This window comes from Pleurodeles waltl, chromosome 9 (assembly GCF_031143425.1).
Source record: "Pleurodeles waltl isolate 20211129_DDA chromosome 9, aPleWal1.hap1.20221129, whole genome shotgun sequence".
NCBI classification, from domain to species: Eukaryota; Metazoa; Chordata; class Amphibia; order Caudata; family Salamandridae; genus Pleurodeles; species Pleurodeles waltl.
In genome coordinates, this window is record NC_090448.1 from 870,711,965 (window position 1) to 870,737,313 (window position 25,349).

A 25,349-nucleotide genomic window follows, 5' to 3' on the forward strand; every position below is an offset into this window, starting at 1 on the left:
CTAAGGGGCCGCGCTTTTCCCTACCTGCCCTATACTGCCTGTGCAATGTCAGGTGTTGGGTCTTCACTGAGCCAAGTGTAGGCAATAAACAATTATGTTTGGACTCAATAATGAGTTTGTTTATTTCTAGTGCAAGTTTATTTAGCAAGCGGACGTTTGTCAAGGTACAACTGATTCTTGGGATCCACTTAGAAACATTTGCGGGATTCATGTGAGTCTTTTCATACCTCTTTAACTTATTCAGTTGAAGCATCAGCGGTGTTTAGGCGCCTTTATCAATTCTGGGTGCGGTTTCCACCAAGGGGTAGCACACCTCAAGGAAAGCATTGCTTTGGATCTCTTGTAGAAGTAAAACCTGGCAGGGTCCAGAATGGTCCCATGTCCCCATCTCTCCACACAAAAAAGTTTTCCTTAATAGCAAATTTGTGGTAAGTATGCACATTTAAGATGGAGGAAAAGATACATTAAACTTTCAACTAACCAATAATATTGTTTAAATATATTCTAATTTGACGATGAAAATTGTAAACAACAAAGTTCAAAATGCAGATATCACAAACTCTACTCAAAGAATTTACAGCTAACTACAGAAAAGGGTCTATTCTGAATAAAGTTTGAGTTTCACCCTAGGTTTGATATACTTCAGGTCCGTAGTTCTCACTGTAGCGAGAACAAAAATTCCTATGTGAGGTAAAATGGTAGCTGCTTCTTTTTTCACTCTTCCACCTTAGGCTTATTACTGGTGTCCCATGATGAACCTGCGCAAATGTTGACATAACAAAACAATAACAAATGTTAAAGTTATTGTTAGGAAAGCAAAAAGGCCTTTCTGGTGGAAAGCAAATCTTTACCACAACTGCAGTTGCTATTACCAACTCTGAACCATTTAAATATATATGAGACATATGCGGTTTTGTTTAAAAATGAAAAATTGAGCCAACAGCAACCGAGTGAGTATACCTACATTTGCGTGGCTCGCTGTGCAGTTGAGTGTTGTCGCAGCTTCTCCCTCACCGCGGCCCTGATCTCATTTTGGCGACGGAAGCGGGGGAGCGTTGTCAGGTCACGGTGGACGAAAACAGCCCGTTCCCTTTCATGAACTTCATGCAGTTAGAAATGTCCCGTCGTCCCGCACGCTGCACACTTCCGGAAGAGCACGGCGCATCCCCGGGACGGTCTCCTTGGTGATGAGGCGAGTTCTTAGAAAAGAAAAAAAAGCTCGCAGAGCCGGCGCTCAGCTCCAACAAGCCCCGACTTATCAGGAACTCTGCAGCTTGGCGGATTCCTGCGCCTTTGGGCGCTGAAGGGTGTTGGCAGAGGGCCGCTTCGAAACAGTGTCACATGTCCGCGCCATAACCAGTCTGACAGGCGGCGTGCACCTGACGGCGGCCATTGGTGGGAACGGCGGGAGCTTCCTGCGCGCGGCTCCCACACCCAGCTCCGGCTCCCCTGCCGACTGACACCCCGCTGATGTCAGTTTGGCCCCGGGACTTTCGCTTTGCCGGAGTGAAAACACAAACTGCCGTGTGAATGACGGCCAGGCTGTGCTCGACGAGCTGTTGTTTGTGCGTGCACACACTTGCGTAACATTTTTATTTGTCAGATTCTTGGAACTAATGCGAATGAAGTCTCGACTTTGTTATCTATACTGACTTTGTTTTCTATACTGGCCCCTACTCACTGGACAGTTATGCAAATTCACTTCACTGAAACAAACTTCCGTTAAAGAGCGTGATTTATTTTTTTTATTTTTTTTTTTTTTTACAGTTTAATGTACATAAAACAGGCATGCACAGATGAATATATATTATGGGTTTGCTAAAAAATAAATATCACATTAACTCCGTCAAGTGACAAGACTGAGAACTAGTTACAGGGACAGATAGTGCTACATAATTCCCAGTACAGTACAGCATACCGCTAGTTACAGCACTGGCGATGTCACACATCACAAGAACGGCGGGGCAAGGATAGTTGTATCAGAACATCAGTAGAAAAATACCCTCTGACCCAAATAGAGTGGCCTAGATATGGTTTACAAAAAACGTCTCTATTGTGTGTAAGATATTATGTTATTAAGTCCAGGGCTACAATATTTTTGAAAACAGTATTTAGGAATCTATATTTTTCTCTCCCGATATTTAGGCCACCTACCAAACTGCAAGAGTTGCTGGGGCCACAGTCAAACATGCCTTATGACCTGTCTGTGTTTTCAGCTCCTCCTAGAATACAGTCCTCTTTGGTGGGCACTGGTCGATGTATCGACCCTAACAACACTATCCAAGCTGTGCTTTCCAGTTTCCTTGCTAACACTCATTCGCTGATAATGTCTCCCGGTGCCATATGCGTTGTCCGTCTCACTTGCTATTGCAGGGTATTTGGAGGCAGTCTTGTCAAGAGCAATATCTTCTGAAGAGTCGGAAGGAGGAGGCGGGAGGGATTACTTTGAGGTAATGGGTGGAAGAGTGGGTGTTTAAAAGGGTGAGCTAGTAGATCATTTGGTAAATTGATGAGTGAATTAGTAATTTCGTAAGTGATTAAGAGTGTAAGTAAATTAACGGGTAGACCACTGAGTAACTGAAAGTGGGTAAAAGAGTGGGTGAGTTGTTCAGTATGTCGTCGGGTAAGTGAGTGACTGACTGGGTAGTTGTGGGAATAGATTGACCTTCTTACCAATAGTTTCGTAATGAATAATGACCATTTTAATTGCATGTTTGTAAAAAAAATATATATATTAATTTTAATTCAAATTAACAGCATTCATCTGCAGTGTCTTTGAACCTAGCAAAGATCGGCATATAGGTGGTCATTCTGACCTCGGCGGTAAAAGGCGCCTACCGCCGGTCAGAAATCCTCCATAATCCCGCCGCGGTCGCGGAAACCCGCCACGGTCATTCTGACCCGCAGAAGGCAAACCTCCGAAAATCCGACCGCCACAACAGACCGCCAGACCAGCGGTCGGCGGAAAGGTGGAGGTGACAAAACCTCCACCGTCACGCCAACAGAAATACGCCCATGCCATTACGACCCACGAATCCACGCGGCGGTCATTCAAACGCGGTATTCCATTGGCGGGACACACCGCCGCGGTCAGAATACACACAAACGAACAAAACCCAGCCACATTGGACGATTTGAATCCCACACAACTGATACACATACACACACCACTCCCACACACACAATACAATATAAAACACCCACCCACATCACCCACAAACCCCTACGCTAAAGAATTCGTAAAGAAGGCAAGAGCGAGACACCAGCATCCAAAAAATAACAGCCACAGCCACTCAACACCATCACCCACACACTATCCACACACAAAACAACACACACCACCACACTCAACTCACTTAAATACACATACTCCACCCCACACATCATACACACCACCCCATGGCACCCCAAAGACAACCCCGCTTCACAGACGAAGAACTCAGGGTCATGGTGGAGGAAATCGTTCGGGTAGAGCCCCAGCTGTTCGGCACACAGATACAATACACCAGCATTGCCCGGAGGACGGAGCTATGGCAGAGGATTGTCGACAGGGTGAACGCAGTGGGACAGCACCCCAGAAATCGGGAAGACATCAGGAAGCGATGGAACGACCTACGGGGGAAGGTGCGTTCCATGGTATCCAGGCACAACATCGCCGTGCAGAAGACTGGCGGAGGACCCCCACCTCAACCCCCACAATTCACATCATGGGAGGAGGAAGTCTTGAACATCCTGCATCCTGACGGCCTCGCAGGAGTCGGCGGAGGAATGGATACTGGTAAGTTGAAGCTTCAATACTGCTTCCCCCCCACCTGCATGCCAAATCAGACCCCAACCCTCACCCCCATCCTCGAACCCCACCCTCACCCCCACCCCCATCCTCACCCCCACCCTCACCCCACCACCATCCTCACCCCCACCACCATCCTCACCCCCACCACCATCCTCACCCCCACCCCCAGCACACCTATTCCCCGCCAATGTCTCACCATCACAACCCACACATCCCAAAACATAGGCCTGCATGCGTCCACTAAGCATGGACACCCATCACCAAAGCATGCCCAATGCATATACACATCCCCCCCACAAGCCACCCTCACCAAAGCCCCCACACACGAATGCCAGCACTTGGGGACACGAGAACCCACAGATACACCCATATGCCACACATTGAAACTATAACCATACCTCTATACCCCTGCAGGACCCGACCGTCAACACACCGCGGCGGAGGGGCCAGAATTCTCCACACCCCCCACCCAAGAGGCCGTCAGCGATGACAGCAGCTCTGTCGACCTGGACACCGATGACCAGCCCGGACCATCGGGGACCTCTGGACAGTCGGTTCCCCTCACACAGGCCCAGGCCACTACAGACCCTAACCCCTCTGGGAACACCAGCACAGCTCCCACCCAGCGGGCCCATGCCTCTGTCTCCAGGGCGCGTCAATCTGCGGTGTGTCTACCACTACAGGGCACCCAGGATAACCCACCACCCCAACAACAACAGGGACCTGGGGGCAGTGGTAGTGGGCACACCGGCCAGGGGGCAGAGGCCCAGGGAAACAGGGGAACTCGGAGGGAAGCTGTGCGACAGGGGGGGGAGGAGAGGCCCAGGGAACCCACTCTCCACGAGGTCCTCACCACCATCATGGGAGCATACAACCGCTCCCAGGAGACGATGGCGACGGTACTGGCCCGGTTCCAGGAGATCCAGGCACTGCAGGAGGAACACTATCGGGGGTACAGGGAGGACATCAGAGCCATCAACACCACCCTGGTTACCATGGTAGGGCTGCTGCAGGACCTCGTAAACACCAGGGCGGACACTGAACAACACCCAAGGGCCCCTGCCACTAGCCTGGACCAAGAACAGCCAACCACCTCCGCCGGCGCTAGTGGACAGGAGGCCCCCGCACAGCAGCAGCCCACCAGACCCCCACCTCCTGCAGGAGAAGAACCACCCCGCAAGAAGGCCCTGAGATCTCGCAAGAAGACAGAGTAGGATGTCAAGACCCCCGCCAGCAATGGATACCACCTGATGTCATCCCACTGTCCCACATTGTCACCCTGTCCATCCTTGAACTGCCCATGCTCCATCTCTCCACAGGCCTCTGGACAATGCACCTGTGTGACTGTTACTCTGGACTCTGCCATGGACATTCCTTCACCATAGCCCCCACCCACTTGAAACCACCCATCCCATTTTGAGCACTTCAATAAACACCTATTTTGCACCAAAATATCTGGAGTCTGGCTGTGATTTCAATAGATTGTAATTGACATGACAGTGCAAATATGTCCTTGTACATGGTGAAGTCAACAAACAGCTGCCACAAAGCTGTAGTCCATGGGGAAACGAAGCACAGGACTCGTAGTGGGGACCCCAGATCTGAAATAGGGAGGGAAAAGCCAAAACTCAGTCATCATACACTGGGGCAAATAGACAGGCAGCAGAGATGCTGGAGAGTAGTTAACATTTACTAAATTATCTTTGAAATGTTACCTGTGTCCTATTGGAAGTACTGTTCAATGATTCTGTCCCTGTTGTCTGTTTCAGCCCCGTCGTCTTCCTCCTCGTCACTCTCCTCAGGTTCCACCGCTGCCACAACACCACCGTCTCGACCATCCTCCTGCAGGAAAGGCACCTGGCGGCGCAAAGCCAGGTTGTGAAGCATGCAGCAGGCCACGATGATGTGACACACCTTCTTAGGTGAGTACATTAGGGATCCACCTGTCATATGCAGGCACCTAAACCTGGCCTTTAGGAGGCCAAAGGTGCGTTCGATCACCCTCCTAGTACGCCCATGGGCCTCATTGTACCGTTCCTCTGCCCTGGTCCGGGGATTCCTTACTGGGGTCAGTAGCCACGACAGGTTGGGGTACCCAGAGTCCCCCACTAGCCATACACGGTGTCTCTGTAGCTGTTCCATCACGTAAGGGATGCTGCTATTCCTTAGGATGTAGGCGTCATGCACTGACCCTGGGAATTTGGCATTTACATGCGAGATGTACTGGTCAGCCAAACACACCACCTGGATGTTCATTGAATGGTAACTTTTTCTGTTCCTGTACACCTGCTCCCTGTCTCTTGGGGGAACCAAAGCCACATGGGTCCCATCAATGGCACCAATTACGTTGGGAATATGTCCAAGGGTGTAGAAATCACCCTTCACTGTAGCCAATTCGCCCACCTCAGGGAAAATGATGTAGCTCCTCACGGATTTCATCAGGGCAGACAACACTCTGGATAACACCTTCGAAAACATGGGCTGAGACATCCCAGAAGCAATTCCCACGGTTGTCTGAAATGACCCACTTGCCAAGAAATGGAGTACTGACATGACCTGCACCAGAGGGGGAATCCCTGTGGGTTGGCGGATGGGGGACATCAGGTCGGGCTCCAGCTGGGCACACAGTTCATGGATAGTGGCACGGTTAAGACGGTAGGTCAGGATAATGTGGCGTTCTTCCATTGTCGACAGGTCCACCAGCGGTCGGTACACAGGAGGATTCATCCGTCTCCTCGCCCAACCCAGCGGACGGTGCCTAGGAAGGACAACATGGAGCACACAGTCAAGCAACCCACAGGTACGTACTCACAGCTAGCACAGTATACGATTCTCTATGCAGTGAATGGCGTGTCTGAGTGGCTATGCAAGGCCTAGGCCTGTGTGACGCAGTTGAAATTGAGCCATGTGGGCCCTGGAAATGGCGGCTGCCTGACCTGTGAAGTGTGACAATGGGATGTGAGGTCAATGCGCTGGCGTGGCACACCGCGGCGGGCGGCGGGCGAAGACCGCGGCGCAAAGCCGCATTGGTTAACATTGAAGCCTATGGGTTTCAGGAGCCAATGGCGAAGGGCGCCGGCGGTGGCGGGACGCACCGCCGCGGACGTCACCGCCATTTTCTATCTACTTATCCACTTGCGACTTGAACTTTCACAGGAGAGGACCTATACTGCAAGTGTTGCTGTGACCTCGGTCTGGAAGGGACAATGGCTGCTGCACCTGGGGAAAGGGCCCCTGCCTTCACTGGAGAGGAGTTGGAGAAACTCGTGGATGGGGTCCTCCCCCAGTATGCGCTACTCTACGGTCCTCCAGACCAACAAGTGAGTTTAATTCAATCTGGATTTGGGGACACTGGCTGGCTTGGGGGCCTGGCGGGGGACCTGGCGGGGATGGGGGGCATGTTGGGCCTGGCGGGGGGCCTGGCGGGGATGGGGGGCATGTTGGGCCTGGCGGGGATGGGGGGCATGTTGGGCCTGGCGGGGGGCCTGGCGGGGGGCCTGGCGGGGGTGGGGGGCATGTTGGGCCTGGCGGGGGGCCTGGCGGGGATGGGGGGCATGTTGGGCCTGGCGGGGGGCCTGGCGGGGATGGGGGCATGTTGGGCCTGGCGGGGGGCCTGGCGGGGGGCCTGGCGGGGATGGGGGGCATGTTGGGCCTGGCGGGGGGCATGGCGGGGATGGGGGGCATGTTGGGCCTGGCGGGGGGCCTGGCGGGGATGGGGGGCATGTTGGGCATGGCGGGGGGCCTGGCGGGGATGGGGGGCGTTGGGCCACTGGAAAGGAAAATGCTGACAAACTTGAACGTGGTATTTCTCCCTCCCTGTACGTGTCACATAGGTCCGCGCCCATGAGAAGATCGGGATTTGGCGTGCCATCGCCAAGGAAGTCCGGACCCTGGGGGTCCACCATCGACGGGGCACCCACTGCCGCAAGAGGTGGGAGGACATCCGCCGCGGGACCAAGAAGACCGCCGAGTCTCTGCTGGGGATGGCCTCCCAACGTAGGCGGGGTGCCTGCCGTCAACTGAGCCCCCTGATGTTCCGGATCCTGGCGGTGGCCTACCCTGAATTGGATGGGCGCGTGAGGGCAGCACAGCAGACACAAGGGGGTGAGTACAAGCATTATCTACTCTGTTGTCGCGCAGTGGAGGTGTCTGGTTGGGGGAGGATGGCTGGGGGTCCCCCTAGGCCAGGGCGATATCTGTAGGCTGGGCACCCCCGTAAGCCCCTGTGTCCCCAGCCACCACCCTCAGTAGTTTGTCAGTACAGCCATCCCTGGGCCGTGTCATCCATGGGTGCAGTTGTCAACTCTAGGCGTGTAGGGCATGTTCCACGGAATGCGTAGCGGACCCCAAGTGCGCAACTTAGTGCAGGGGGCATCTGTGTCTGTCATGTCCGCTAACTGTACCGGAGATCCATGTACTCAATATCCCTTTATTTCTCTCTCCCCCCCCCTTTTTGTTTGTCTTTCTGTGCTTGTGTGCATCAGCATCATCAGGCGGAGGAGAAGTGGCATCGGGGCAGGAGGGAGCTGCATCTCACATGGCCCAGGAGGGCCATGCCACAGAGTCAGACTGGACCAGTGAGACGGAGGGCGAGGGGAGCTCCACGACGGGGACGACTGGAGCCTGCAGCGACACGGACACGTCCTCGGAAGGGGGCTCCCTTGCGGGGGTGGCACCATCCGTGCCCCCCGCCATTACAGGTACAGCCGCCACCCAGCGCACCATCTCCGCCCTCCCAGCAGCCCCTCAGCGTTCGCCCCGTGCCCGCTCTGCCAGGAAGCCGGGCATCTCCTTCGCCCCAGGCACCTCAGGCCCTGCCCCGGTTACCCCCGCTGCCCTCAGTGAGGAGGTCATTGACCTCCTCCGAACGCTCATTGTTGGGCAGACTACCCTTTTGAATGCCATCCAGGGGGTGGAGAGGGAGGTTCATCGCAGCAATGCGTACCTGGAGGGCATTCATTCGGGTCAGGCTGCCCATCAGCGATCGTTCCAGGCTCTGGCCTCAGCACTGACGGCAGCCATTGTCCCTGTCTCCTGCCTGCCTCTACTAACTCCCTCCTCCCAGTCTCCTGTTCCTCTGCCTGTCCCACCCACACCATCAGACCAGCCTGCACACACCTCAACACCCAAGAGAAGCTCATCCAAACATAAGCACCACAGATCACGCAGACATTCACACACGCAACATTCCGATGCAGACATGCCAACAGTCACTACCACCTCTGTGACCCCCACCTCCTCGTCTCCCTCCTCCCTCCCTGTGACGTCTACACTCACACCTCCATTCACCTCACCATCAGCCAGTGTTTCCATCACCAGCACACCCTCCACTCCAGTCCGCACACGTGCTGTCACCACCCCCACTGCCATTTACACGTCCCTTGTGTCCTCTCCCACTGTGTCTGTCACCCCCTCTTCCACACCACACAAACGCAGCCACCCACCCACCCAACAGCCATCCACCTCACGACAGCCTATCCCTCCTGCACCTGCACCCAAAGACAGCAAACGTGACTCACCTACAACCACATCCTCTCCCTCCACTCCCATTCCCACTGTACCTACCACTCTCCATTGTCCCAAGAAGCTCTTCCTCGCCACTACTAACTTCTTTCCTGACCCTGAGCCCCCCCCCTCCTTCTCGTCGGGGTAAGAAGAGCACCTCAGCCACCACCAGCCCTGCAGCCCCCTTGACAAGGGTGCAGGGGTATTGGAGCCCGCCAGCCCGCATGTCTGGATCTTCGCCCAGCAGCAAGGGGACAGCCAGCCCACCCCCTGGGAAGAGGAGCAGAAGGCGGAAGGGGCGCCGCAGGAGCCCGCCTTCTACATCCCCCCCGGACACCACCCAGAGACAGTCACCAGCCACAGCTCCAAAGGGAGGAAAGGGCCACAGGCCGACGACTAAGGAGGGCAAGGGCAGCAAGTCGGAGAGGTCAGGCAGCAGGCCTGCTGCCCAGGAGGAGCCCACAACCCCCATAGCCGCTGCCCCTGGAGGAACCGGCACAGCTGCCCCGGGAGAGCCCACCACCCCCATAGCCGCTGCCCAGGGAGGACCCAGCCCAGCTGGCCAGGAGGGCCCCACCACCCACAGCCCAGGTGGGCAGTGAAAGAGCACCATCCCCGCTGCCCAGGAGGGCACCACCAGGCAATTAGCAGTTGGCCATAGACCGTCCGCCGTCTCAAGCACCGCTGAACTGGGCCCTTCAAGGCAAGGAGCGCTGAACTGGGCCCCGCCGTCTCAAGCACCGCTGAACTGGGCCCTTCAAGGCAAGGAGCGCTGAACTGGGCCCTGCCGTCTCAAGCACCGCTGAACTGGGCCCTTCAAGGCAAGGAGCGCTGAACTGGGCCCCGCCGTCTCAAGCACCGCTCCGCTGGGCCCTTCAAGGCAAGGAGCGCTGAACTGGGCCCGCCGTCTCAAGCACCGCTCCGCTGGGCCCCGCCGTCTCAAGAACCGCTCCGCTGGGCCCCGCCGTCTCAAGCACCGCTGAACTGGGCCCTTCAGGGCAAGGAGCGCTGAACTGGGCCCCGCCGTCTCAAGAACCGCTGAACTGGGCCCTTCAGGGCAAGGACCGCTGAACTGGGCCCGCCGTCTCAAGCACCGCTCCGCTGGGCCCCGCCGTCTCAAGAACCGCTGAACTGGGCCCTTCAAGGCAAGAACCGCTGGCCCTTTGGCAGACGTGGCAGGGCAGGATCTATCTCGGGCAGGGCTGCAGGATGTCCTCTGGCCAACTTGCCTCCTCCAGTGGCAGTGGGGTCTGTTATGGACTGTATGGACTGTGGCTGTGCTCTCCCCAGGATGGCCCAGTGGGCAGGCCACCCACTGTATGGACTGTGGCTTTGCTCTCCCCAGGATGGCCCAGTGGGCAGCCCACCCACTGTATGGACTATATGGGCTGTGGCTTTGCTCTCCCCAGGATGGCCCAGTGGGCAGGCCACCCACTGTATGGACTGTATGGACTGTGGCTTTGCTCTCCCCAGGATGGCCCAGTGGGCAGGCCACCCACTGTATGGACTGTTTGGACTGTGGCTTTGCTCTCCCCAGGATGGCCCAGTGGGCAGGCCACCCACTGTATAGACTGTATGGACTGTGGCTTTGCTCTCCCCAGGATGGCCCAGTGGGCAGCCCACCCACTGTATGGACTGTGGCTTTGCTCTCCCCAGGATGGCCCAGTGGGCAGGCCACCCACTGTATGGACTGTGGCTTTGCTCTCCCCAGGATGGGCCAGTGGTCATGGAGTCCCCTCGTGGATCTGGCGTCGTGTACTCAAGTGGCTGAGGTGCCCCCCCCTTCCCTTCCCCCTGAGGTGCCTGTCGGATTTTCTTTCTGATGCCCCTGCAGTGTTCTCTCCGTGGAGTTCTTGTCGTGGGACTGGGCCTTGCCCCTTTGCACAGGAACCCTGTGATCCACGGACAGTGGTTGGACTACATTTAGTAGCTGTATATATTTTGTATATAGTTTATTTATTTATTGCGATTACTGGTGTCCATATTTCAATATATCTGCCCGTTTATGATCTCTTCTTTTGGTCTTTGCATTATTTCGGAGGGGGGTGGTTTGTGGGTTGTGACAGTGATCTGTGGGAATGCATTGATGTGTGTGTTGTAGTGGGTGTGGGTGGGTGGGTGTGTGCCGGTAATCTTTTCCCTCCCCTGTGTTGTAGGTGCAGTACTCACCGATGTCTTCCGTGCCGCCGGGCGTGCTCCTGGTATATGAGCAGGAATAGGAGTGCGGGGATGACCTGCAACTCTGGTTCCATGCTGCCGGAATCTCGCGTGGAGTGCGTAGAGGTGAGCGTTTTCCCGTTCGTAGTCTGTTTCCACCGTGTTCTTATCGGCGGTGCTCCCGCCCCGGAAAAGGTGGCAGATTGGTGGGTCGTAATAGGGTGGGCGGTACATTGTCTGCCGCCTGGCTGTTGGCGGGAACCGCCGCGCTGTTTGTTTGTACCGCTGTGGCGGGCGGAGTGTTAAGTTGGCGGGCTGTGTTGGCGGTTCCCGCCAGGGTCAGAATTGCATATTTTAGACCGCCGGCCTGTTGGCGGCTTGGCCGCCGCTTTATCACCGACCGCCAGGGTCAGAATGAGGGCCATAGTGTAATTGCTATTTTTGATGCCTAGTAAGTGAATAACAGACCATATTAATTTCAATCAATTTTTTACTGCACATGACAGAAACATATGCAGTTCCGTTATGTGTCCTGCAAGGTGCCATACTGGTAAGACATAAAACGATGGCATGTTAAGCCTGAGGCACGATTGCAAACTGCATGAATTTGTATGTTAGATCGGTCAAAAAGAAAATCACCATTTCCCAATAACAGGAGTACATGCAATGGGGATAGACTAGCAGTCACAACCGTTGGCACAACCTACATTCTTCCCTAACATACATATAAAAGTTGATGAAAAGAAACAACCTGACCATAAAAAAAAACATTTCATAGGGAAGAAATGCTCTCATCCACTAATCGTGGCATGCTTCATATTCGGGCTGTTTTTACACTCACTGTGTAGCCATCAGCAGGGGTGGAGCAAGAGCGATTTTCTTGATTTTCAGCTCTGAAAGAGACGTCAAAATTCTAAGGGCATCAATAGTCTAAATCTACCTTAAGGGTGCCCACACAATTCTGATACTTTAGTTTTTGGGTCCCCCAGACAAGATTAAAAACCACTAAAGCACTAATGTAGAATCTCCCCTCCCCTGAGGCTGTGCTCGCCAACATGTTACTCACAATGCCGTACCACTCTCAGCACACCGTGAGGCACCAGGAGGGAAGCCATCTCTGAGTGGCACTGCTTGCTACATCCTGTAGGGACCAGGCTGAGCTTGTGCAGTGTCTTAGCATGCTGATAGAGTCCTCCTCACCCCTGGGTTTCCCCGCTGCACTTGCTCTGTTCCTCCATTGCTCCCCCTAGCTGCCCCTGGTCCCTGCCACTCTACCTGGCCCACTCGCGGAGCCGGGCAGGTGTACAGCAGAGTGGTTAGGATGGGGAGCAACGTTGGGGGAGTGGCATTGGCTGTGGAGCTTTTGCTGCTGTGGCCTCTGGCTGTGTGCTGTGCTGTTGTTTGGGCTGGCGTGACCAGTCCCCCTCAGCTGTGTGTATTGTCCTCCAGCTGAAGGAGGGTCGGTGCAGTACAGTAATCGAAAGATGAATCAAATCCCTGGGGTGGGGTAGGGGGGGATAACTGATAGCCAATAGAGTGGCAATTGATAATTGAAATAATTGAGGCTTGAGCTTGCAGCCTTGCGGGGGGAGCAGGATGGCAAGCAAGTCATCATCTACAGACTTGGTTTGTGTGGGTGGAGGCGGTGGCTGGAAGACCAGGGGATGAGGTAAGTAGGCAACTGACATTGTTGTCACTCGGCTGTTGTGCTGGTTGCATTGGTTCCTTTCCATTGGCCTTACTACTGGCTCTGCTGGCTTTTGTCCCAGGCCCTATTACTGTTATTATTGACACATCTGTCCTTTTTGATTGACATTCCTATACAATCGTATGGGGAGCACAACTACTCCTTGCTTCTGTTTGTTTCCCTGCAACAGCTGGCTTCTACCCCCCCACACTCCCATAGGAGAGCCCTAACTGCCAGCATGCTCCAGTGGGGGACTGTGACAATTTTGGGGCTAACTGTTGCCAGAATGTCTTCAAGTTCCAGGGTTTCCCTGGCCTTACTTCAATGAAGACCATTGGCAATCATGGGAAGCACAAATTGGCCCCTTTAAAGGATAGTACTGCCAGTAATCCCCCAGCTAGCACTACCTTAGGCTCCTTTCTGGTCCAGGCAGTTAGCGTAGTCAGCAAGGAGATTGAAATGGCTGAGAGGTGTCTATCACTTCACATGGGAGAGAGAGCCAGTACCGTCATCCATTGCAAAGAGCAATCACCATCTATTACCCAGCCTTTACCTGATGCCCTAGAGGTAGCTTCTATAAGCCATGCAAATAGTATTACTCCTCAGGAAGATCATATTTGGCCTACAAAGACGGATGGAGAGTTATTCACGAGTGGTGTTGATGCACCTTCACATATTAGTCTTTGGAACCTTCCTCAAGGAAGAGGAGAAAAACCAAAACAGATGACTCTCTTGGAGTTTCAGAGAGGAAAATGGGTCGCCTCACTAACAGCACCCGTAATCTTGCTAATCCTGTCAACCCATGCCCTTCCCATGCAGAGTTGGTTTCATTTGAAGACTTCGCAGCAATAGTGGATGGTATTAGTCTGACGTGGGAGACAGTCCTGGACCAAATTAAATCCTTATTGGCATCTGCAATTAACCCACTTGTGAAAAGGATAAGCTTAATGATTGGGGCCATTCAGGACGTACCCTGCAAGCTGACCCAACCCCTGACCACAGCCCCCTTACCCACTCATCCTCATTCAAGCACCCAGACATCCACCTGTGGTTATCTTAGAACCCCTACTGGTAGCCATTCCACTGCAAAGATGCGTCCACCTCATGCAGACTTGCCTGCTCCCTTGATTCCCCTTTTAAGTACACCACCACATACAACAACTCGCCCAGGGGCCACTTCTTTAACCTGGAAAGCAGCAGTTGAAATCAGGGACAGTAGGGTGGCAGGGGGCCTCCCAGGTAGTGCACCCCCATCTAGGCCCAAGTCTGAACGAATCTAGCAGTCCCTGGACTTGCCTTCCTAATGTTGCCCCTATTTTGTGGTTCTGGTTGGAGTGCCACCTCTGGCAGCTGACAAACAGCAATCACACCTAGAACTGAAAATAAGGTTAGTCATTTGTTTCTACATCACACTGCATTCACTATGCCTGAGTGCCAATATATACTTTTAGTCAGGAGAGTTATGTGGATTGGCCATTTGCCCAAATCATCAGAGGGGCGCTGTGTGATTATTAACTGCAGACACCCAGACCTGGTGTACCGTTTGATTCTCTCTGGGTCCGGGTTTGGGATCGGGCAGGGCTGTGCAAGCGTGAGCACTGCCATCAGTATTGCCCCATTAGGCTTCATTTATGAACCAAGGGCAACAAGTGCATTCAGCTGGCTCAGTTGACTTGTAAGGAAGGAAGTTAAAATTATTAGCACAGAGCCGCTGGGTTCCCCTAGTATCACTACTACCAACAGATACTTGCCTCTTTCTGGTGCAGATGCCAATGACTGACTTGTACCTCCCCTGGGCTCATTGAGGGAGCTTGGATCCTTGGCTGACAGTGAGGTTGCTATTGAGCCTATGCCTTCTTATTCTGCCCCTGTGAAGCCTGTTCATCCTGTACTGGAATTCCCTGGTCACAATGGTTCAGTGCACTGACATGTATCTAGTAACTCTCTACTTACTGCATCTCCTCCTTTCAATGCTTGTTGTGGCCGTGATTCTGCTGCCTTGGTGCTCCCCCTCACTAAGCTTGCTTCCTGGGACCTCGCTGGCATCAAAAATAAGTTTGTAAATATAACTGTTGTGGTTTATATGCTCTTGTGCTGGTTATGTCCCCAACATTCTGTCAACCTTCATGCCAACTCCAGTAGTTGTGATTGCTTACGACCAATCCGTAGAGACAAAACTAATGCAGGAGGGCAGATTGTATAAATGTTTCAGACTTGACCACATTTCACATTTCTGTGTGATTCTAATCCCGCCAATGGTATAGGCAAATCATGCAACCAAAACGAATTTCCAACTATTCATTCCTATTTTCTGCATCTTTTATTCATAATTTTTTTTTTATCCCTATAGAGGAACGTCACCAGGGCCTGAAAAACGCATATAAATATTTATCACCATTCTTAAAACTATGCAACAAATACACATTATGTCACAATATCCAAAGGATATTCACAAACTTTACTTAAAATAAAATCAAACTAGATTCAATGCCCAAAATGTGTAACTGACCGATCAAAGCCTACACTTTCTTATTACAATGGTCATTTCAAATGTTCCCTTCTATATTCTCAGGCAACGGTCTCAAATCAATTCACTTCACTCACTAATACATGGCTTAGATTATATTAGCCTCAACCAACACTTACATTTTATGGTGTTTCTACGTAATTTAGATAGTAACCATCATTTCTTTATTATTTTTTCTTTTCCTTTTCTTTCGTCGTTCAGTTCAACAAACATTCTGCTCATACAAACATATATACTTTTGTTATATATATTCTCCCTAATTGCCCAAGTCCTAAATAGTTTACTATTGATTGCATGATATTACAGTTTTCCAAACGTTGACTCAAAGGGATCTTATATTCCTCACTTGGCATGTTGGTACACTGTTCAATGTGCAAGAATCTTATCAGACCTAAAGATGACTTAACAAGCAACTATGTTTCGAATACCCACAAACCAAAATGTAACTGAGAACAAATATAATTCCGCGTATACTGTATGCAAGATTAAACCAACTATCACTTTCATTACCCATGAAGAGTTGTTGGCAAAGTAGCCATTCTGCTCAACATTGGTGCTTCATACAAAAAGTGGGATTCAACATGATAGAAACTATTTCTCCGTGTATTTCACGAGTAAATAGCACAATCAATTTTCTCCCCTCAGCTAGTATACCATATTTTATGCGGTTGTTATGAGTCTCACTGGCAAGATGCTGATTTGTTATTTTACCCCCTTAACGAGCCAACCCATTACATTAACAATCCCACCGGTCTTGATAAACAAATTATACAAGAGACGGTATTGCACATAGGGGCACGCGCCCAACATGCCCCAACAGCAGGTACAACAAACTACCAATTCACACAATATGTTCTATGCGAGTGAGGAGATTACACTTACCCTCATTTGGGACAGCACTAAATATAGCATAAGACAGTCATCACTCCAGCCATCTAGCGGTTCTCTGGCAGTAAACCTGAACACTGAGTTCCAGGCCTTAATATGCAGCAATCCTCGTGAGTCAATTTCATTCACCTGGACTTGCCACACCTCATCTAGAATGTGACATTTTGGCAGGTCATGGCCAACAAGGGCTCAGCCTCCACAACCCTGCTGTGTAGCAACATACCAGCAGCAGTTTGGGTTGAACACTTTTCAGGCTGTATGCACATGAAGTGGTGAGGAGTGAACCGGACTTGTTACCAACCAGTGGCCCTATATAGAGTTTAACTAGCAGGGTGGCCTTGGCCATGCATGTCGAGGCTTGGGTCCTCTAGGGGAGCGGAGGAAGGAGCGTCATCCCTCTAGACTCTTGCTCTAAGTTGCCCTGTCCCAACAGTCTGACTGTGCTCGCTGCCCCATTACGGCATGTGAAGCTGGTGTAGCAATTAATTGGATTACACCAGGCAAAGCACCAGTGCTTGATATGGTACCTGGGAATTGTTTTAGAGCCGAAAAGGAGATGTGATGCCCTTATTGTGCCCTCTTCTTTAATAACATCATAAATGGCCTGGCCATGCCATGAACTTGGGCAGGGGCTGAAATCGTCCCGATTTATAAAAAGGGCCTTAGGTCTGTCCCGCCGAATTATCGCCAAATTAGTCTCATTGGCAGCTCACAGAAGCATTTTAGCTGTATTCTGTTGAGCAGACTCCAAGCTTGGATTGAAGATTTAGGAGTGGTGACCCCACTACAAGCAGGATTTAGGGCTGGGACAAGCACTATTGATCAAGTGCTCCAGTTGCAACTCATTTACTGGAAGTATGTTATGATAGGGGTGGGCGCCTCTATGTTATTTTTGTTGACATATGGTCAGCTTTGCATTTAGTTCCTAGGGAGGTCTATGGACAGTCCTAACGAACACGGGGGTTCTGAAATTATCAGTTGACATGTTCATGAGGCTCCATTTGAGAAATTACACGCAGGTCAGGTATGGCCCCAATGGGGAGCTGACAAACCCTACTCCTGTGTTCCGGGGGTTGGGACAGGGTTGTGTTCTAGCTCCTACCCTTTTTCTGTTATGCATCAACAACCTGGTAGCTACCCTAGATCAGTGTAATCATGATGCTCTGCGTTTGGCTAATTGGAATGTCCCCATGCTCCTGTTTGTGGACGACGGCTTACTGGTCTCGAAATCACCTATGGGTATCTAAAATCTCTTGGATCAGTTCAACGTCATCTACATTCAGAGAGGGTTGGAGCTCAACCTCTGCAAAACCAAATACATGGTTATGAACCCTTGCCAGATAACAAGGTCACACCCATCCCTCCATGGCTCTCCACTAGAAAAGTCCATACCTTTGAGTATCTGGGCCTTACACTCAATGAACACTTTGGGTGGTCACTCCATATCCAAAAGTGCAAACTCAGACTAGAACACTGTTTTGGTGGTATCCTGAGAGCCTCAAAGGCATCTATCGTTCACCCAATATCACCTGCATTGCAAATTTATAACTTGCAAGGGTGTGGAGGTCTCTGTGTGGTGGGGAACATTGGGGACATGATAATATCAATGATACAGAATAGACGGAAAACCGTTTCTCCAACTCCTCACCAACCTTCCCTCCAGCACCCCATTGGTGCCACTTAGATAAGACCTTGGCATTCTTCCTCGTGTCTCCAGAGTCAGGCTCAGACCCCTATTGTACTGGAGGAGGATTTGGTCCTCAGCTGACTTACTGTCCTTTAAGATGGGGTTGGAAGTGATCTTAAAGCTTCCTGGTGCGACCAGGATCCCATGGTTGGGGTTCATCAGGCATTGTCTTGAATAGATTGGGTGCGGAAATATGTAGGCCCTTCCCAAAACATTACGTGGGGTTTCCAAGTCTATGCTTAAAGAGTTGCATTGGAGACATGTAGATGGTAAATACCACAGATCTTGGAGGGGGAGGGGTTAGATACCATGACTTTCTTGGAATTCAAGGACGCTTACGGTCTTGAAGAGTATACAGACAGTAGTGAGCCCCCGGCTGCCAGATCTCTCTATTTTAAGTTCCGAGTCAGGACCTTGCCTCTTCGGTCTTTAACTGCAAAGTGGCATCGTCTCGATGTCACTGCCAAACTTGACTTGAGGCGTGCCTTATACCCTATGGACAGGGAAACTGTAAATCACATCCTGTATTTTTGTCCGCAATACCATGCATACAGGAGGAAGAGGATCTTGATGTTGTGCTGCATCTGGGTATCAGGAACTACAAAATTGCAAGTAGGAAACCTAAGGCGGACACTGCCCAACCAATAGTATTTGCGGTTTACAGTTTTCTTATAGACATGTAGAGAGATAGGCAGAAAGTGGCCACTTGTCCATCTGCAGTGACTAGTGTCTAAGGCTTGTGTGACCTGAGGTTGTATCCTGTAGTTCTCATGATCTTATAATTATTATGTTGTTTTATTGAATGGACTTCTGGCATATGCTATAGCATAGAATTATGTCCTGGAGCTCAGGATCGAATTTTGGGCTATATTTTAATTTATGTGATGCCTCCCTTATATGTTGTTAGGTTCCATGTTTGTGCCCTTCTACCTTAATATGTCATGATTGTATGTATGTTAATGTCTGAATGTTCTTTTTATTACATACAGTTTTATTTGCTTTTATGACAACAGCCGAAATAAACTTTAATTAAAGTAAGTAAAGTAAAACCACTACATTTGACGGTTCTTGTTTTCTACCCAGCCAGCAGTCCAAATATTGTCAAAATGTTTCCGCCAACTTTCATACTCTAGTAAGGTTTGGTGGCCTTCATCCCTTCATCAGAACTGTATGACCTAGTTTTATTTTTCCATTACCCACCAAACTTAGCCCCCCAAACACTTTCTCTCCCAACAAACAGAGGCGGCAGTAGAAACAAACACCAATATTTAGGCATTTAAAATACCAGTTAAAACAAACCACAGTACAATCACTGCCCAGGTTGCACACACACTCTCCCAATGGAGGGTTCGATTTTGAAGCACCAGATTTAACAGAGCAGAATGTGCGTGGGCATTAAGACAGCACAAGACATATGAAATATTATAAGTACTACACTGTGTCTACTCCTGAGATTCACAGAGCTTGCATCTCCTTTTCCCGGCCGTATAATCTACTCTGTTGATTCAGCAGCAGTGTTTTGGAAACTCTGGCAGGAGCCCTGCGTGGCCCATGAAGTAGTATTGACTACCGGCAACAAAGTCCATGTGGCAGACTTTCATGTTCTCACCGAAGCGGTGAGTCTAATGACAACAGATAATGTTGTTTTTGCCCTAGAAGAGCGAGGCAGAAATCCTTTCAGCCCAACCTCCGCACTACAAAGAGCAATGCAGTTAGCAATCAAGAGATTTTTTATTTGTGATTGTGCTGTTTGTGGGTACGGCTAAAGGGACCGCAGTTACTTTGTCCTCCTCCTCAATGGCTTTGGCATTCCGGGATAAGAATGAAAAGCTACTCTGGCCTTCAGCATGTGGCACTCTCAATCAAGTTGGAATTTGATTCTCAGAGAGGACCGCTGGCAGAGACTATTGCTGGTTGTCATAGTGGCATAAAACAAGGAAATCAGCCAAGTAGAACATGAGAATAATTCTAAAGAATCGTTTTAACCTCGTGGAAACAGTTTAAGGGCAATTTATGGGCGAATTCTTGGCCCTATCCGCAAATTAAATTCGACTGGCACTAAAAAAATCAACTCTAAAAATACAAATTTCCAAGTACACAAATAAAAGGGTGGCAAAAGAGCGGGTCCAATAACCACATAACCATACTTAGTCTAGGGAAGAGGGCCTAAATCACGTATTCATAAATACTCAAACCTTTCAAACATCTTAAAATATTTTCTTATATCAATGTTTTAGAACGTCTACTTTTACAGTATTAACTTAAAGTCTCGGCTCAAGAATCATGCAAAACTTAAAATAACCTTCATTTTGCAAGACAAAATTAAGAAGATATTGACACTGAAGGCTTGCTAGTGATGATCTATGTTTGGAACCACTAACCTGAAGAGCTTTTGCTATTTCTGAAGGAATACAAGTGGTCTTCTTCCATATAAGGCCTCTGGGCCTCTGTACACCAGCAATGCAGTCCTTGAAGGCCGATGAGAACCAATGTGTCTTTGCTAGAATCACTTCAATGGACTTTCATTGGAAGGATGTATAGGCAGTGTTCTGGGTGCACTTAATTTTAAAAACACCCTAAATGCAGGATGGCGATTTACTTGCCTTTTATTCTAGAGTGTTTGCTTTGCAGGTGGAGTTCTCCCTTAAAGTGCTAAACTCAGCAAAGAAGGTGCTCTTCCCTGCTGGATGCCATGATGTCTCCCAGACATGGTGTAAGAGCCGGCCGAGCGATATCAAATCTCCTCACAAGGCAGCTTACTTACCTCTTAAGTAGTCACTAAAAAGCCATTGTTGATCCCCAATGAACAGCTTCACCCCTACAGATATTCCGTACGAAAATAGAATCTAATGCACATAACAACCAATCACCTGGTGATGACTAAGGCCTTGATTGCATGCTTTGGTCCGTTAGGCTTCCCTTACCTTTTAGATCAATAGCTCTTCTGAGATGTAAGATCATGGACTATACCCGCATGACAACATGTTCTGTGCTAATAAAATCAAATTCATAGAAAAGATCAAGAAAATATTCAGTCAAAATGCAAAAAATAAAATGCAAAGTTTCAAAGGGAGCAAACAAGACAACTCAGAAAATCTGAAAATCTTAAAGAGGTTCTCAAAACTCAGAAGACAGTTTACTAGAAAGTGATCACATCGTCAAATATGGTAAACTGGATCTATATAAAATGTGAGACATCATTCCATATCTCCATACACATTGGTTTTTGCACCACCACCTAACAAAAAAGGTGCTTTCTGGGAATTGTAGCCTCGTCTCACGGCAACTGAAACACATTTTACTAACCAATCTAATAACAGTGGTTTATAAAAGGGAACGTTAGGCATGGGAAAAATGGTGCTTGGTGGGGTGTAACAATGTGGGTATCTTACCTATATAGAGTTTGATTAAGAGTATCTAATTCATTTGGATGGGACTGTGACATGAGTTACTGCCCCATCAGAATTACAAGGTACAGAGGTAATTCGCACAGTTGCTGTCTTACTTGGAGACCTATACTGCTGAAAGCAGCTGGAATCTACAGGTGCAATTCCGTGGGAAAGTGAGGAATTAGTGTGGAAATGGTGACCAAAATTACCAATTGCGTCATTATTTCCTCATTTTTAAGCGGACCATCAGAGGTCCACTTGTTAATACTTTGTTAACTTCACCAAGGGAGTTACTGGTACCCCTATTATTAGTAACTCTGGGGGCAGAGTTAACAGTTTAGTTACTGGGTCACTTGTAATGAGCCCCATAGAAAGATGAACCAAAGATCTAGGGTTCCAAATAAAAGCAAAGCAAAATAAGTAGAGGTGTTTGGAAGTTGGCACCTTCCATCATGAGATGTTTACAAAACATGGAAAGCTACTACAGATATAGAGGTGGTTTCTCGCACTAAAGCGTTGTTATCTCACATATCAAAAAAATCTCAAGCAATGCAGAAGGCAATGCAGAGGTGGGATCATTATTTATTCTACAAGTGAAAACAATTTGGAAGGAACTGTTATATTGATCTCCTGTGACACTGTGGTTGTACTAATTGGGATCCCAGTGACAGAAATATCTGCACATCCTCAGATTAGAACAAATTACTAATCTTCTCTGATAAGTTTACCCAGAATCCCAGGTGGAGCTAAAAAGCTACAAAGAGTAGATCTATAGGGCTCACGAAAATCTGGAATACAATAGCTGTGAACTACCCATGATGGGCCTAAGGATAGAATTTTGGAGTATAGAAATTCCGCAAGTGTGGCAGATTTTCCATAGTTGTACATTTATGGCTAGAGGTAGGAGCATGAGCACTCCGAGTCGAGAGTCAGGATGGTGGCCACACAGTTTTGTGGGTATTCATATACTTTCTCAATAATTTTTCACCCCTTGGTGCACTTAAACTTCAGATCTTTCTGAATGACCAGAGGAAACCTTGTAAGGATACCAGCATCCAGAAATACTGATGCCAGAGAAGTCAGTAATTCCCAGGTGCTGGATTTTTATGCCATTCCCAGATTTCCTCTGAGAAATGTGGCACTACCGTGGGGGATCAGTGTGTTTCCACACACCCTAACAGCAGTAATTCCTTATTTTTGGAACGTTTTCTAACCATCATTTCACAAGATTTTCCCCTGTGAAATGTTTGGGGCAAAAGAGGACTCTCTGTTTCCCCACTTGACTTGTAGTCCTGATTTAGCTGGTAACTCCTCTTACCAGCTGTATTAGGATTAATGGGCCACTCAGAATGACAGCTTTGGTGTTAAAACTTTTAAACAGGATGTGGTAAGTGTGCAGCTGGATTTTAAAATACCCTATATTTTCTAGGGGCATAGGTGAAGGGATTTCTCAATCTAGAAAAGAAGAACAAAAAGTTTCCTATGCTAAAGTACTTATGCAACACATTCTCCTGTGAAAAGTCTGCCCTGTACGTAATTCACAGGCATAAATACAATACAGTATGAAATTTACCATCTGTGCAGGCTCAATGTTTCCTTCTAGAGATTTTTTTTGTCAATTCCCTAGAATGTCTAAAGTTACTTAAATCACAGGAAGAAACCTACGATTCATAGGTTTCCACATGGTCTCTTATTTTGTGTCCAAAATCCTTGCAAATTTGAATAAGCAACCCTACGAACTTCACAAGATATGACATCTTATCAATATTCACGAGGCTGTCATCAGTTAAAAAACTTCTATAACTAGCTACATTGAGAGCCATCAACCTAAATAAGGTAAGAAATGGCAGAATCAAAGCTCATGTTAATTTGGTTATTATAGTGAGCATCATTATACCCTAAGACCTGGAGAAGTGAATATGTAGCTAGAGTCTTTCAACTTATTGTCTGCTGCTGCTGGGCCAAAGGGGATATGAAAGAAGGGGAAGGGCATCTAATGGTCAAAGACACAGTTGAAGCAGAATCTTTTCCTTCACATTAAAGTCTAACTCATATGTACGTTTGGAAAACTAGAACTTTATTGAATGTACTGGAGGATCTTGCAGTCTAGTATAACACATATTAATAAAAACATTTTAGGCATGGAAGGCCTACACATTTTCTTTTACTTTTTCCTTTGATTTTTCAAATAGACAATCACAAAGCACCAGCAAAATTCAGGGGTGGCTCCTTCGCATTGCCCCCCGCCAGCAGCAGCAGCTTCAAAACATTTACAGTAAAAATGTAATAAACTATGTTTATTACATTTTTACTGCAAAAGGGGCGGGGCTAGTGGCATGAAAGGGACAGAGGGGGAGTGCTGTGCACTCCCCCTCAGTGCACATGTATGTTTGGCCTGCCGTCTTGAGTGGGCCAAACATACATGCGCAGTAGGCTCTCTCCAACCCGGCAACGCAGTGCCAGATTGGAGAGAGCAGGCAAAGGCTCCCACTCTGCCTCGGAGTGCCCTGGCTGGGCACTCCATCCAATCCCACCACTGATGGGTGCCTGTGCCTGCAGTTGAGGAGCGGTACAGTGGTGGCACGATGGAACAGGCAAGTTATTCCTTTTCTTTTTCGCTCGTTCCTCCATTCCACACCCCCTCCGTCCCCCCCCCCCACACCCATGCCACCTTGCCCCTTCTCCGTCCCGCGAACCCCGACTGGCAAAATTACAATGAAGACCAAAAACACTGTTGAGAAAATATCCTCAGGTGGACAGCATTACAAATGAACATGCTTTGGGCCATAATAAACAAAATGAGCGAAACACGAAAGTTTCTAAAAGTACTCCATGTAGTTGAGAGTGAACAATGAACAAGATACTACTAGCAATCTGGTGTTACAATATTTGGAGAGGCACAAGGGAAGGCTTGAATTACCAATGTTCCTGTATTACAATCATGAAGACATTGGGTACACACAATGGCACCCAATGGCATCATAACAAATAAAAAAAAGACCAAATGACAATCTTTTTGAGATTATGAATTAAATTATTTTAAAAAATTGATTTCACCCCATAAAAATGTAAACTTGTGCAGAGGGTGAGAGCAATAACAGTTGCAAGTGCTACAACCATCAACAGGAGAATAGAGCAGGAACACCCTATGGGAATTAATAGTGAGCAAAATGCGGAAGACAGCAAAGAAGAGAAGATTACTGGAAAGCAGTAAGGAGGGGGAATCTTCCTACAACTCGCATAATGGTTTTCAAATTTATGGATGAAAATATTTGGGTTTTAGTTCTTTAATCTTAATTGAAATGTCATAGATCCAAAACCAAGTAGCTCTTTATTGGGCGAGGGGAGCAATTTCTAGGGAGTGGATTGTAGGTGGAAGGGATGGATAGATTAACGTATGCAGTCATCTGTAGATTAGTTTACATCGATAGCAGTTACCAGAACATGCATCGCTGGCTAATTTACCGCTCCGTTTCCTTGAAAGGAACTTACGATGCTGCTTTTCTGAATAGGCAAAGAAGATGGAGTGGCAAACGGAACTGTGCTCAGACACCAACTCCCTCCCCAGCCAGCATTTCGAATACATCACATCAAAAGTATGTCTCAGCTCTCCTGGCTCTGAGCCCGGGGAACCCAAAATTGTCTCTGTTCCAAATTCCGTGGTTGGCAAGGAGAGAGCGGGTGGCTGGCCAATGGGAGGGCTGAAGCAACCTCAC

General features: G+C 49.1%; 1 protein-coding gene across 6 annotated transcripts in view; it reads right to left on the reverse strand.

Moving 5' to 3' along the window:
- Positions 1-25,349, reverse strand: part of FOXN3 (forkhead box N3) — a 648,650-nt gene that overhangs the window by 282,824 nt on the left and 340,477 nt on the right. The window contains exon 1 of one of the 6 annotated variants that reach the window (XM_069208153.1): positions 965-1,308. The exons of the other annotated variants lie outside the window; for them this stretch is intronic. The gene's annotated coding sequence lies outside the window, so the exon portion shown is untranslated. Of the gene's footprint in view, positions 1-964; positions 1,309-25,349 lie in introns of those variants that run through there. 6 annotated transcript variants of the gene reach the window in all.